Raw genomic sequence first — 9,456 nt, forward strand, 5'->3', positions numbered from 1 at the left:
GTGTGTGTGTGTGTGTGTGTGTGTGTGTGTGTGTGTGTGTGTGTGTGTGTAGTGAATGCTGTGGATAAGTTCACTTACCTTGGCAGCATCCTTTCCAGGGATGTACACATTGATAATGAGGTTGATGTATGCATTGCCAGAACTACCTTTGGAAAGCTCTGAAGGACAATGTGGGAGAGAAGAGGTATTAGACTGACTACCAAAATGAAGGTCTACAGAACCATTATGTTGACCTCATTTGTGTATGCCTGTGAAACCTGGACAGTCTACCAAAGCCATGCCAGGAAACTGAATCACTTTCATTTGAATTGTCTTAGGAAGATTCTGAAGATCACCTGGCAGGATAAAGTACCAGACGCTCCCCGGAGGGCAAGTTGGTTCGGGAGGAGGAAATAGCTAGAGAGTAAAAAGTCATTTCCTTCTGAAAACTGGTTGTTATGAGAATTAAGAGATACAAAATATGTAAAATGCTTTGCAAACTTTACAATACCATTTAAATATATGTATGTATACACATATGTACACATACATATGTATATAGGCATACATATACATACACATGTGTGAATGTATGTATATATACACACATATGCCAATAGGAGTATGTTCCCATTGACAAACAAGCATATTCAGATGAAGGTGACTAGAATGGCGAGACAGAAGATCACCCCATATGAGAATCTGATGAAGGAACTAGGGAGGCTTAGCTTGGAAAAGGTAGAACCCAGGAAAGCTGTTTTTCAAGAAATTGAAGAATTTCTGTGTAGAAGATACATTCACAGGTTGTTGTGTTTGTCCTTCATTTCCAAAGAGGACCATGACATCAGGGAGATGATGACATGACCTTGCAGTTGACTTGGATTTGAGGGAGGCAGGACTGTGCAAGGTCACCAGCCTTACTTTCTCCTCCAGAGCCATCTGGATCCAGTGACCAGATATTCATCAGGACAACTGGAGATGACTCAGGATGAGCTGGAGACCCTGGACCTTTTAGGCTAAGACCATTAAACTTTTTTTGCCTGACCTCAGGGGCAGAATTAAGAATAACAGGCAGAGATTGTTATTATATATCCTGTAGAGGAGGATTTTAACTGAATGCAAGGAAAAGCTTCCTACCAATTTGAGCTGTTCAAAAATGGGGTGGGCTGCAATGTATGGTACTGAGTTCCCCGTTGCTGAAGGTCTTGAGAAGCTGCATGGTCACTTGACATATTGTAGAGGGGGTTCTGAGTCAGACAGGAGAGGGACTAAATGAGTCTTGTTTCCAGCCCAGATTCTATGAAGTCTCTTGAGGTTGGGATGGAGCACCAGGCAATCAGTTGCATTTGGAGTCTGACTTCTCTACTATAGATGGATTTCATTTATTAGGTCCAGGCAGGGCTGGACAGTAAAATTTTCTATCTGCAGGAGGCTATAGAAAGGCTGAGTCTTGACTATATACTCATATTCTGACTTACAATAATCCTAGCTTTCACACATGATCTTGGATGTTATTAGGCAAATGACAAAGGATTGAAGATCTCACTTCCAGCAAGTATGGAAAACAGGATGAATTTCACAGGGACGTATGATTGTTTGAGATTTGTCTTTTTACCATGGTCAAGCAACTGAAACCTGTGCTCAAAGGACAGACTTGTTTCTTTTCTAGAAGGGAAGGTAAAGGGATTCTAGAAGATCCCTCCACTCTCCAGGTCATCAAGTAGAATGAAATATTTTTTAATGGAAAAAGAGCTTCATTGTAAAGAAAAAAAAAGATCTGAAAAAAGCAGCAAGAAATCCTGGGCTATAGTTAGAGATTAGAGGGTGGAAGAATATTACATAAAGGAAAGTAGGGAGGTAGGTGGGGAGATGGCTCATTGAATATTTGGAAATAATGCATAGGGAAGCTAGGAGGTACAGTAAATAGAATGCTGGGCTTGGAATCAGAAGGACATCTTCCTGAGTTCAAATCTGGCCTCATGCACTTACTTGCTGTGTGACCCTGGGCAAGTCACTTAACACTGTTTGCCTCAGTTTTCTCATCTGTAAAATGAACCAGAGAAAGAAATAGGAAATCACTCTAGTATCTTTGTCAAGAAAACCCCAAATGGAGTCATGAAGAGTCAGGCAGGACCAAAACAACTGAACAATAACAAATGAATAGATATGAAGCTCTTCCCCAAAATGAAACAGATAGACTGTCTGAGGAGGAAGTGGCTGTTTGTCCTTCACAGGTGCTGTCAGCTGTGAGATCATTCAACAAGGGCTAAAGGAGATGAGAGAAGTAGTAGAGTCAGTGGCCATCACCTGAGGGGCAGTGAAGCCATGATGTATCAATCATACATTATCAGTAGAGAAGTCTAATATCATCCCAGGACATGTGTCCTGGACATGATGGGGAACCTCCACTAGTCAGCCTTGACATCTTCCCACTTGTGGTGATTTATGTGGGTACAAATAATACTGCCAAAAGGAATCTAGAAGGTTTTGCTAAGGATTAGAAGATCTTGGACAAAACCTAAAGATCTTAAGAGCACAGGTGGTTTTTTTCTTCACTCCTACCTATTGAAGGAAGTTGGCTAAGGAAATAGTGCCTAAGAATGGGACTTGAATTCATGGACTAAGGCTTAAAATATTGGAATGATGGACTATTGGGTAGGGATGGAGGTCAGTAAAAATATATTTTTGTGGAGTGCATGGGCCAGGCTGTAGATCTTAAAGAATAGAAATAGTCACACCTTCTTCTAACCTAACTATTAATTTTATTAATAACACAAAGCACAGATGGAAAAAGAATGCAAAGGGGCATGTGCTTCTGCCTTGCTGACCACTTCTGAAGCCACATCTGTAATCCTATCCTGGGAAATTGATTGTATCTAAACTCCAGACCAATTGGGAGTAGTCTAAAGAGGATAGGATCTGTGTGGTTTTATACTGAGATGAACAAAAAGAGCTGGAACTTGTAAAATAAATATACCTATCTAGTGTAAGCAAAGCCCAAGATCATTTAAATATACCAATCATGAGTAGGTATGATAAGAATAAACATAGAGCTTGGAAGAATTCCTTTCATGGATTCATCAGTCATTCTAGCTGTTTCTACTTACAAAGTTTTCTCCTACCTTTGGGGCCAGGGACCTAGTCTAACCAGCCTTCATCTTTGCAAATCTATTCAAAAGAACTTCAAGGTGGAAAGGAAACTTTTCTGCCTAAGTAGATCTACAAAGCTAAATACCATAGAGATTAGGTACACCATAGAAATAGAAATAGTGATAAAGATGCTCAGAAATTCATAGGAGAAAAACAATCCAATAAAGGAGCCAACATTAAAACTCAATTGGGGCAGATATATATGTTCAAATAACAACAGCAATTACTACTACAACACCAACACCTACTACTACTACTACTATTACTATTACTACTACAACTATTACTACTACTACTGCTACTACACAAATAAATCTGTGATCTCATCAATAAGAATATTTCTTCCAATAATTTGGAACGCAATTTATTCATACCTGCTCATTTTGTGAGAACGTCTATATGCCTCCATAAGTTTGTCATAGGCTTTCTAGTCAGCACGCTGTAGGCCTTGACATTGTTATGATATACCAATGGTGCACATGGTCTTCCCTCATTCAGCAGTTCATCTTCCTTCTCATTCACACATTTCTTTACTGACAATTTTTATCTATCACTCCACCTTCGTAAGACCTAATTTGTAATTTTTATAGCCTGTGCACCATTACCACTGTGTTTCTCTGTTTCCCCTTTGAGTAATACTATCTTTTGGTTCTTTGGAGATCATAGTATCGCTGTAGCTACTCAATAGTACCCAAAGAACATTGGTATTAAAAACTTCTCTGAAATGAGAGAGACTTGAGGTTTTTAAAAATAACTTTGTAATTGAACAAAAACAATCAAGCTTTCTGTCCTTCTGCTCACTTCTTGGCCCAACTTGTCATTCATTTGCAGTCTATCCAAGATACACATACATACACACACACACACACACACACACACACATATACATTGCTGAATGAGCTCTATATGCTGTCCACCCAACTGCACGTTTTTGTCTGTACAATAGGTCTTCTTTATCCATTTAGTTTTTACTGTTTGGATAGTTAAATTAAACTCTTTAAAACACTTATGTATCTCATTTGATTGGCTCTAAAATGTCCCAGGGCCTGATAGAATAAGCAAATAGTAGTTATCTGAAAGACCTCATAATCTATAGGGAATCTCTCCTTGACCTGGATCCTCCTATACATTAAAAAACACCTTTGACAAACATTCTTATCCATGTTTTAATCTATTAATGTCAATGAAACAAAGGTGATAGAAAATGATGCTCCCTGTTAAAACTTTCAAGAAATCTTATATTATTTTGACAAATACATATGAAACATATTGTTGCAAAAGAACATTTAAAAGAACATTTGCCTGTATTGAATAAATTTTAAACAGTTAACAAATAGTAAGTAAAGTGGAATTTTGCATTCATTGTACTCTTTAGTAAGTTATGAGATATAAAAGCATGGTATACTTTTTCATGTTGATTGTGAAATTATACCTTCTAATTTCCTCTTCACTGATGTCCTCAATACATCTATAGATTATCTTCAAGTCAAGTTAAGAAAACAAGCATTTATTACATGCCTACTATGTGCCAGGTACTGTGCTAAGATCCAAGGATGCAAAGAAAGACTTAAGAAAAGACAAAAAAAGAAAATTAAAACACTGTCCCTGCTCTCAAGGATCTCATAGCCTATCTACTCTAATGCTCATAGTTTTGTTTTGTATTTTTTTTTACATTGACAGAAAAACAGGTGTATGTATGATTAGTTATTGATGTTCTTTCAGTCATCTTTGGTTGGAGTGGGGAATGGATGTGAGAAAGAAAGAAATAATAAGTTCTGATATTTTCTTTCATGCATTTAGTGTATTACCCTTTTTCATAAACTTTGAGTATCAATTCCTCAATACCTATAAAATTGCATTTCATAGTACTAATCTCTTCTATACATATCTTATTTAATCCAGCCTCTTTCTCCCTCTTTATTTTCTCCAGTGCCATTTACACTTTCTATATCAACACACCTGGGAGTGTAATGTAAGATTACAAATGTGGTAGTTGTAGTGACCTTGCTGGTGAAAAGAGTTTGCTATAAAAATCTTTGCAGATCTTTTCCATCTTTCATCTTTTTGTTGTCATCTATCCTATTTCATTATTAAATGCCCTCAGGATGATTTTTGTTTTGCTGGGTCTCCTGCCAAGCTCTTTAAATGGGTTTTTATGGTCTACTTTCTGCTTTCTTATGAAGAGATACTGCTTCTAGTCTTCTACCATTATTTTCTGTAAATTTTTACAAATGCGTTTATAATCTAAACCAGCATTGCCCTTGGCTGCCATATCTATCCACTTGGCACATAAGTAAAGAATTTCCTGACTAAAGTAATTTTCAGGCTCTTTTGGTCTCCTCTGTATGACTGTTTATCTAAATTGCTTACATTTCTGTTTGAAATTGTGGTAATTGGTGTTGATGTCCTTTCCTCCCTCTAGTTCCCCTTTTTTCAGCATCAATAACTGACTTAAAAGGGCAGGTAGGAGTCATTTAAATTGCATAACATATAATTTTCTTTTGTTTATTCTTCTAGTTTTGATCTTAATTAAATTCAGCAAACATCTATTAAGGACCTATTTTGTGTCAGGCACTGTACACAGTCCTAGGAATGCAAAGACAAAAACACAGTAATCCCTGCCCTCAAGGAACATACTGATCATTACTCTAACAAAATTGTGGTCTAACTATACATGCAGCTGAATCAAGAGTAACTCTTAAGCCAATAACAAAGAGGTTTTTTTTTTTTGTCAAAATATAACCAATTTCATTTTGGCGATGTATAGTCCAATGCCTTCTGATTCTTGAGAAAAATGTTCATATTGCATGTAGGTACAAAGCTACTGTCTAGTCTGAAAGACTTGATCATCTCTTATTCCTTAGTCATGAACCATATTTTCCACCATTCCCACCCCCAACCTTGCTTATACCCACCTTGTGACTGAGGTCACGAAATATCAATTAATAGATTGATTTGATTTGTAGTATACTATCTACTTTTTCATAGAATATATCAGATGAAATTGTTTTCATGGGAATTAATCTCATCTTCAAGATAATTTCCTATTGCCTCTAGGATAAAATACAAAATGCAGACTCTTCTATTTGTTTTTTGGTTTTGGGTTTGTTTTTTTTTTTTGCTTTTTGGAGGGGGGAAGGCAGGGCAATTGGGGTTAAGTGACTTGCCCAAGGTCGCACGGCTAGTTTTTGTGTTGTGTCTGAGGCTGGATTTGAACTCAGGTCCTCCTAACTCCAGGGCTGGTGCTCTATTCCCTGTACCACCTAGCCACCCCCAGACTCTTCTTATTTTTCACATTTTAATTTTCTCTATTATTCAAAAAACATATCCTTTTTATTTGCTTTTTTGACTCTGTGCTTGTGCCTTCAACACCTTCACAACGATTTTCTGCTCCTCAATCAGGAAAGCATGCTTGATCCGGTCAAGGACACATTTAGCACACATGGAGCCACCATAAGCCTTGATGACATGCTTTTTTGTCTTTGATAGCATCATAAGAACTCTAGGTCTCACTGCACAAACACCTCGAAGTCTTCCTGGGCACACACCACAAGCTGATTTTGGTGCTTTTCCAACTTTCTTGGTATAAAGGTAAACAATTCTGTTACCTGGGGTTCGTGACAGCCGAGTTTTGTTGGAAGCTGTATTTTAGGACAGCCTATGGCAGTATGTCAGATGCTGAACCATTTTTAATTTCTCTCAGGTTCGTCACCAGAAGAGGGAAGAGGCCCACACTCTTCTATTTGGCATTTAAAACACTTCGTAGTCTGTTCAAGACTATCTTTCTAATGACTTATTACTCCCTCTCATGTACTCTGTTCTCACACTTTTTAGTCTCAGGACCCCTTTGTACTCTTAAAAATTATTAGAACCCCCAAGGAGCTTTTGTTTATGTAGGCTATATCTATTGATATTTATAATATTAGAGATTAAAATATTTTAGTGTTACTATAAAAACAAATTTGACCTCTTGGACTCCCTGAAAGGATCTCAAGTATTGCCTGGGGTCACTGGAGAACATTTTGAGAACCATAGTTCTGGTCCAACTGGTCTATTTGTTATTGCACATGTACTATATCCCATCTCTGCACCTTTGATCAGTCTGTCTACTGAGCCTGGCATGCTCTCCCTCCTCAATTCTGATTCTTGGAACCACTAGCCCCTTTTTAAAATTTCAAGTGCTACCTCTTTGCTGTGCTTGCTTTGCTTCCTTTGCTTGTTCATGTTGCTACTCAATTACTTGTCTTTTGAGCTCTTTGCCACAGTAGAATTCTGCTTCCAGAGGGAGAACTTTGTCCCAAATTTCTGGGGTTTTTGCAGCTGTTGGAGCTATTAGTTGGGTGCCTCTCTGCAGCCCCCACAAGGTCTGACTCACTGGTCACACACCCCAGGACCTTCACCCAAGAGAGTGGTCCAGATCCAGGCAGGTCAAGGCAAGAGCAATTGCCCCCTAAACAGTTGCCTGGTCCCCCTACGATCTGCAGGCCAGGAGCTCTGAAGCAGCCACATGGAAGTGGCTGCATTGCAGCAGCACCTCTGTAACTTTTTGCTCTGGGGGCTAAGGCTGGACCACATTCCAGCCCCACCTCCCCTCCCCCTCCAGTTCCAACAGAGAACTTCACTGACCTTTTACTTTTTCTTTGGCATTTATAGATTGAGAAGTCTGGAAATAGCTACAGATGCTGGTGATCCACTTTCCCAAAGTCTCCTCTAGCCGCTGGTTGGGGCTTCCCTGGGGCTAAAACTTCAGCTCAGGTGGGACTGCACACAGCTTCCAGCTGTGATGGACCCTTCCTGTCTGCCTTCCGGGCTGCCTTCAGCAGGAGATTTGTTTCTCTCTGTCACTTTGTGGGTTCTGTAGCTCTAAAATTTGTTTAGAGTCATATTTTATAGGTATTTGAGGTGGTTGGGGGGGAGCGCATGGAGTTGCACACAGAGATTTCCTGCTTCTATGCCGCCATCTTGGCCCAAGTGCTGCCACTTACATGAAGCCTTTCCTGTTTCCACCAACTATTAGGGCTCCCCCACCCAATTAAATTAAATTTATATGTGTACATATATTTGCTCATCTGATTTTGCAAATGAAGAGACTGAGGCACAGAGAAGTTAAGGCCTTGTACAGGATCATACAGCCCTTAAGTGTCTGAGGAAGAATTAAACTCAAGTCTTCCTGTCTCCAGACATAATACCCTATCTGTCTAGTTGCTGGTTGATTGATGTCAACCAAAAAGAGTTAAATTAATCTTGGACTGCATTGAGAGGCATACTTCGTAGTCTTAGTGAGGTAATAATCCCACTATACTTTGTTCTCATCAGATCATATCTAGAGTAGTGTTCACCTCTGGAAAACACATGTCATAAAACATGCTACAGTGACCATTAGAGTGGCCAACATGGTGAACAGTCTCAAAATCTTGCTATATGTAGAATGGCTGAAGAAACAGAAGTGGCTAGCCTGAGTAATAATAGGATCATAAGAGCTGTTTTCAAGTATTAAAGAGTTATCATTTGTAAGAGGGATTATATTTGTTCTTTTGGCCTTAGTCAACTAGCATTTAAATTTCTTTTTTATGTCAGCAAAGAACAGCAAAAGACAAACAAAAGACAAGTTTCTACTCTCAAGGAGTTCACAAAATAATGAAGGCGACAACATGTAAACAACTATATACTAGCAAGTTATAGTCAAGATTAATTGGAGGCAATCACTAGAAGGAAAGCACTAGCATTAATTGGGAAAGACTTCTTGTGGAAGGTGAGACCTGAAGGATTCTAGGGGAGCTAGGAGGCAGAGATCTAGAGAAAAAGCATGCCAGGTATGAGAGCCAGCCAGTGACAATGCCCACGGTCAGGAGACGGAGTGTCTGGGTGAGGAGCAAGGAAGCTCGTGTCCCTGGACTGCAGAGTATGTAGAGGAGTAAGGTAGAAGAAGACTGGAAAAGTAGGAAAGGAACAGATGATGAAGGGCTTTGAAAGCCAAACAGAGGATTTCAAAAATTTGATTCTGGAGGAAATAGGGAGTTCCTGGAGTTATTGAATAGGTGGTGTCAGGGGGCATGAGATGATCAGACCTGCATTTTAGGAAGATCAGGGTGACAGCAGAGAGGAGGATGGGTTGTAGTTAGGAGACTTTTGAGGCAAGGAGGCCAACTAGCAGGCTGTTACAATAGTGTGAAATACAGTTGTTCCTACTTCATTGCACTTTGCAGATACTATGGCGGTTTTTTGTTGTTGTTTTTTGCGGATTTTTTTGGTTTTCAAATTGAAGGCTTATGGTAACCCTGCATCAAGCAAGTCCATTGGCTTCATTTTTCTGACAACATGTGCTCA

The 9,456-nt window shown here is 39.2% G+C and overlaps 1 pseudogene; it reads right to left on the minus strand.

The window, feature by feature from the left end:
• Positions 1 to 6,342: 6,342 nt before the first annotated feature.
• Positions 6,343 to 6,816, minus strand: LOC138164724 (large ribosomal subunit protein eL34-like; annotated as a pseudogene).
• Between the last annotated feature and the right edge of the window lie 2,640 nt (positions 6,817 to 9,456).

Source organism: Petaurus breviceps, unplaced genomic scaffold (assembly GCF_028583685.1).
Source record: "Petaurus breviceps papuanus isolate PSGF00001 unplaced genomic scaffold, PetGlider_PUasm1.0 194914, whole genome shotgun sequence".
Lineage (NCBI taxonomy): Eukaryota > Metazoa > Chordata > Mammalia > Diprotodontia > Petauridae > Petaurus > Petaurus breviceps.